The following is a 6,000-nucleotide window of genomic DNA, read 5'->3' as shown; positions in this document are numbered from 1 at the left end:
GATTATATAGCTACTGAGTGATGGAATTTTTCTCATCTTCATCATCAGTCCCAAATTGTAGATAAATTTTCCTACATCCTCCAATTATCTCCCAAGGAAGGTGCATGGAGTTAAATATTGTGATGTTGCTAGCCTGAAAATGTTTTTATTCTATGTGATTGATAGTTTGGGCAATATGGTAGAGCCTGCCCAATGTCCCCCAGTATCTTTGGGTTCTCACATAAAGCTGTCCCCTTATGGGGGCTTTTTTCATTCATTGTGTTGGACTCTTACTGGATCCTTTCAATAGGGAGATTTATGTCCTTTAGATTTGGAAACATTTTACTTATCTCTGTAATAGTTTCCTTTCTCATTCTATTAGTGAGATGTTGGGGCCCCAGGATTGATCCTCTAACTTTCTTGTCTTTTTCTCTCCTGTTTTCCTTATTTAGTTTCCAAAATTGGAAATATATGTACATATTGTTATGTTGACCTGATTTTTAAATGTGCCCTTTTTTAATATATAATTTTAGTGGCTGTGCATCATATAAACAATCTTAAATTTATTTAACCGATGTTCTATTGTTGGGCATGTGTTCCCTATTATTTCCATGAACCTGCTTAAAGTAAGTTGTAACACACATTTTTACTTCCTTATGATAAATTATTAAAAACAGAATTCCTAGATCAGAGGGTATGTATGTTTTAAATACTTCTTTGAGATACATAATGTCCATTACCCTCCACAAATTAACATTTCCATGAGTAATATTAAAGAGTGTTCATTTTCCTTATAAAACACACTTTTGGGAACAGATAAGCTAATTTAAAATGAAGACATATTAGTTATAAATGGAGACTTGTGGTATTGAATGCATTTGGGGAAAATTTTCCTTTCTAATCTGAGAGATAGCTTTATAGATTGTAGTTATGATGTATATTGACACTCTTATGCTTCTAATCATCCTTAGAACAAATACTCTGGATTACACATAGAGTTATCTTTTCTCTGGCTTAAAAGCATCCTTGTCCTAGAGCTTTGATACTGACATGTTAGTTTAAGGTGGTCAAGGCACTGGAAAGAGTAAGGTGGCCAAGGGCTTTCAAGCACCTGGTGGTTTACCGTTAGCTGAATTTTATTTTTTATTTTTAAAAATTTTAATTCTAAGGGAGCCTGGGTGGCTCAGTCTGTTGAGCGTCCAGCTTCAGCTCAGGTCATGATCTCACGGTTCATGAGTTTGAGCCCTGCATCAGGCTCTGATTCTGTATCTTCCTCTCTGTTCCTCCCCCGTTCGCACTCTGTCTCTCTCTCTCAAAAATAAAGATTAAAAAAATTAAAATTTTAATTCTAGTGTAGTTAACACACAATGTTATATTAGTTTCAGGTGTACAATATAGTGATTCCACAATTCTATACTTTATTGGGTGCTCATCATGATACATGTACTCTTAGACCCCTTCGTCTATTTCACTCATTTCCCCACCCCCTCCTCCCCTCTGCTAACCATCAGTTTGTTCTCTATAGTTAGAGTCTGCTTTTTGCAGGGTAGCTGGCTGGCTGAGTTGGTAGAGCATGCAACTCCATCTCAGGGTTGTAAGTTCAAGTTCTACATTAGTCATGGAGACTCCTTTAAAAAAAAAAAGTCTCTTTTTTTCTTTGCTCATTTGTTTTGTTTCTTAAATTCCACATGTGAGTGAGATCATGGTATTTGTTTTCTCTGACTTATTTTGCTTAGCCTTATACTCTCCAGCTCCATCCATGTTGTTGCAACTCGCAAGATTTCATTCTTTTTTAAAATTAAAAAAAATGTTTATTTTGAGAGAGAGGGAGAGAGAGCATGTGGCTAATGGGGGAGGGGCACAGAGAGAGATGGAGAGAGAGAATCCATTATAGGCTCCATGCTGTCAGCACAAAGCCCAGTACGGGGCTCAATCTCACAAACTGTGAGATCATGACCTGGAGCCAAAATCAAGAGTCAGACGCTCAACCAATGAGGCACACAGGTGCCTTTTTTTTTTTTTTTTTTTTTTTTTTAATTTGAGAGAGAGAAAGAGTGAGAGCAAGGGAGAAGGCCAGAGGGAGAAAGAGAGAATCTCAAGCAGCTCCATGCTCAGCATGGAATCCAATGTCAGGTTCAATACCATGACCCTAGGATCACTACCTGAGTTGAAATCAAGAATCAGACGTTCAACAGACAAGCCATCCAGAGGCCCCTCACTCTTTTTTATGGCTGAGTAATATTCCATTGTGTGTGTGTGTGTGTGTGTGTGTGTGTACACCACATCTATATCTATCTATATAAACAATATATCTATATCTATACACACCACATCTTTATCCATTCATCTATCAGTGGACACTTGGACTGTTTCCATAATTTGGCTACTGTAAATAATGTTTTAATAAACATAGGAGTGCATATATCTTTTCCAATTAGTGTTTTCACATACTTTGGGTAAATGCCCAGTAGTGGAATTACTGGATCTTATGGTAGTTCTACTTTTAATTTTTTGAGGAACCTCCATACTGCTTTCCACAGTAGCTGCATCAGTTTGCATTCCCACCAAAAGGGCAAAACCCTTATGAAGAAAAGGGTTCCTTTTTCTTCATAACCTCACCAACACTTATTGTTTTTTGTGTTTTTTATTGTAGCCATTCTGATAGATGTGAGGTAATAAGTCATTATGGTTTTGATTTGCATTTTGCTGATGATGAGTGCTGTTGAGCATCTTGTAATGTGTCTGTTGGCCATCTGGATTTCTTTGGAGAAATGTCTGTTCATGTCTTCTGTCCATTTTTAAATTGGGTTATTTGTTTTTTGGGTGCTGAGTTGTATATGTCCTTTATGTATTTTGGATATTAATCCTTTATCAGACATGTCCTTTGCAAACATCTTCTCCCATTCAATAGGTTGTCTTTTAGTTTTGTTGATTGTTTACATTGATGTGCAGAAGTTTTATATCTCGATGTAGTCCCAATAGTTTATTTTTGCTTCTGTTTCTCTTGCCTACGGAGACATCTCCAGGCAAATGTTGCTGTGGCTGATGTCAGAGAAATTACTGCCTATGCTCTCTTCTCGGAGTTTTATGATTTCAGGTCTCACATTTAGGTCCTTAACCCATTTTGAGTTTATTTTTGTTCATGGTGTAAGAAAGTGGTCCAGTTTCATTCTTTTGCATGTAGCTGTCCAGTTTTCCCAACACCATTTGTTGGAAAAACTCTCTTTTTACCTTTGCATATTCTTGCCTCCTTTGTTGAAGATTAATTGACTATATAATTGTGGGTTTGTTTCTGGACTCTTTATTCTATTCCAGTGATTATAATTAGTTGAATTTTAAATAAACTGCCTTGGATGTAGAAAACTCATAACCAGTTTTCACTGAAAATGAAGGTGCCACTTTCCTAGACATGATTTGTCAAGAACTGGAAGACTGGCAAGAAAACCTTAGCCTAGTAATAAAAAGCCAAAATCTGGAATAACCTCTAACCCTGATAAAAGTAAAGATCTTTGGGGCACCTGGGTGGCTCAGTCCATTGAGCATTCAACTATTGATTTCAGCTTAGATCATGATCCCAGGGTTGTGGGATCAAGTCCCTTTCTTCGGCTCTTGATTATGATCCCTCAAGCCCTGTGTCACGTTCCGTACTGAGCATGGATCCTGCTTAAAATTCTCTCTCTCCCTCTACCCCTATCTCCTACTCTCTCTCTATCTCTCTCTAAAATAAAATTAAAAATATATATTCTATAATTTTTCTTTGTCTCAAAACTTATTTATAAGAAGAGTCCTTACACCAAAAACCATAAAATACCTAGGAATAAATCTAACCAAAGAAAAACCTATACACTGAAAACTATAGAAAGCTTATGAAAGAAATTGAAGAAAACACAAAAAATGGAAAAATATTTCATGCCCCTGGATAGGAAGAACAAATATTGTTAAAATGTCAGTACTACCCAAATCAATCTACATATTCAATACAATCCCTATCAAAATAACACCAGCATTCTTCACAGAGCTAGAACAAACAATCCTAAAATTTGTATGGAACCACAAAAGACCCCGAATAGCCAAAGCAATATTGAAAAAGAAAACCAAAGCAGGAGGAATCACAATCCCGGACTTCAAGCTGTATTACAAAGCTATAATCATCAAGACAGTATGGTACTGGCACAAAAACAGACACTCAGATCAATGGAACTGAGTAGAGAACCCAGAAACAGAGCCATAAATGTATGCCCAACTAATCTTTGACAAAGCAGGAAAGAATATCAAATAGAATAAAGACAGTCTCTTCAGCAAGTGGTGCTGGGAAAACTGGAGAGCGACATGCAGAAAAATGAACGTGGACTACTTTCTCGCACCATACACAAAAATAAACTCAAAATGGATGAAAGACCTGAATGTAAGACAGGAAGCCATCAAAATCCTAAAAACCAGCCAACGGAATGGGAGAAGATATTTGCAAACAACATGTCAGATAAAGGGTTAGTATCCAAAATCCATAAATAACTTATCAAACTCAACACCCAAGAAACAAAGACTCCAGTGAAGAAATGGGCAAAAACATGAATAGACACTTCTCCAAAGAAGACATCCAGGTGGACAACCGATGAATGAAAAAATGCTCAACATCACTCATCATCAGGGAAATAAAATCAAAACCACAATGAGATACCACCTCACCCCTGTCAGAATGGCTAACATTAACAACTCAGGCAACAACAGATATTGGTGAGGATGTGGAGAAAGAGGATCTCTTTTGCACTGCTGGTGGGAATGCAAACTGGTGCAGCCACTCTGGAAAACAGTATGGAGGTTCTTCAAAAAGAATAAATAAATAAAATAAAAATAGAACTACCCTATGACCCAGCAATTGCACTACTAGGCATTTATCCAAGGGATACAGGTATGCTGTTTCGAAGGGGCCCATGCACCCCAATGTTTATAGCAGCACTATCAACCATAGCCAAAGTATGGAAAGAGCCCAAATGTCCATTGATGGATGAATGGATAAAGATGTGGTATATATATATATGTGTGTGTGTGTGTGTGTGTGTGTGTATTGTGGTATACACACACACACACACACACACACATGCACACAATGGAGTATTATTCCGCAATCAAAAAGAATGAAAGCTTGCCACTTGCAACTATGTGGATGGAACTAGAGGGTATTATGCTAAGCGAAATTAGTCAGAGAAAGACAAATATCATATGACTTTACTCATATGAGGACTTTAAGACACAGAACAGATGAACACAAGGGAAGGGAAGCAAAAATAATATAAAAACAGGGAGGGGGACAAAACAGAAGAGACTCAAAATATGGACAACAAACAGAGGGTTACTGGAGGGGTTGTGGGAGGGGTGATGGGCTAAATGGGTAAGAGGCATTAAGGAATCTACTGCTGAAATCATTGTTGCACTATATGCTAACTAACTTGGATGTAAATTTAAAAAATTAAATTAAATTAAATTAAATTAAATTAAAAAAAGAAGAGTCCTTATTCTTTATAGAGACATCCTGAAATATTTACAGAAGAAATGATATGATACTTGGGATTTACTTCAAAATAGTCTGGTGAAGGAGGGGAGCAGTGGGTGGGGAGATAAATAAAACAAGTCTAGCCATAGATACACTGTTGAAGCTGCATGGTGGGTACAGAAGATACATTTTATTATTCTCTCCCTGTATGTTTGATGTTTTCCAAAAAAACAAAACAAAAACAATACAACCTCGTTTTCTGTGAACACATGGGAGAAACCAATGTAGGCCATTAGATCTGGCAATTTAAACACAGTCTCTGAGGCAAGATGATAGAGTTGTATCCCAGATGTGAGTTGGCTCATGGGAGGCTCATTTTACCTAACTCTACAAACCATGGTCGATGGCCTGGATTTTTGCAGCTCAGTAGCCAGTTTATCACTGGAGTTCACTAATGATCTTCCACTTGAAGCAACTGATTAAAAAATATGAATTCAATAAAGCACCTGATGTGCTGGAAATTTTTTAGA

The sequence above is a fragment of the Puma concolor genome, chromosome C1 (assembly GCF_028749965.1).
Source record: "Puma concolor isolate L17-30 chromosome C1, mPumCon1.1.hap2, whole genome shotgun sequence".
Taxonomy (NCBI): domain Eukaryota; kingdom Metazoa; phylum Chordata; class Mammalia; order Carnivora; family Felidae; genus Puma; species Puma concolor.
Note: the sequence above shows the minus strand (reverse complement) of the source record.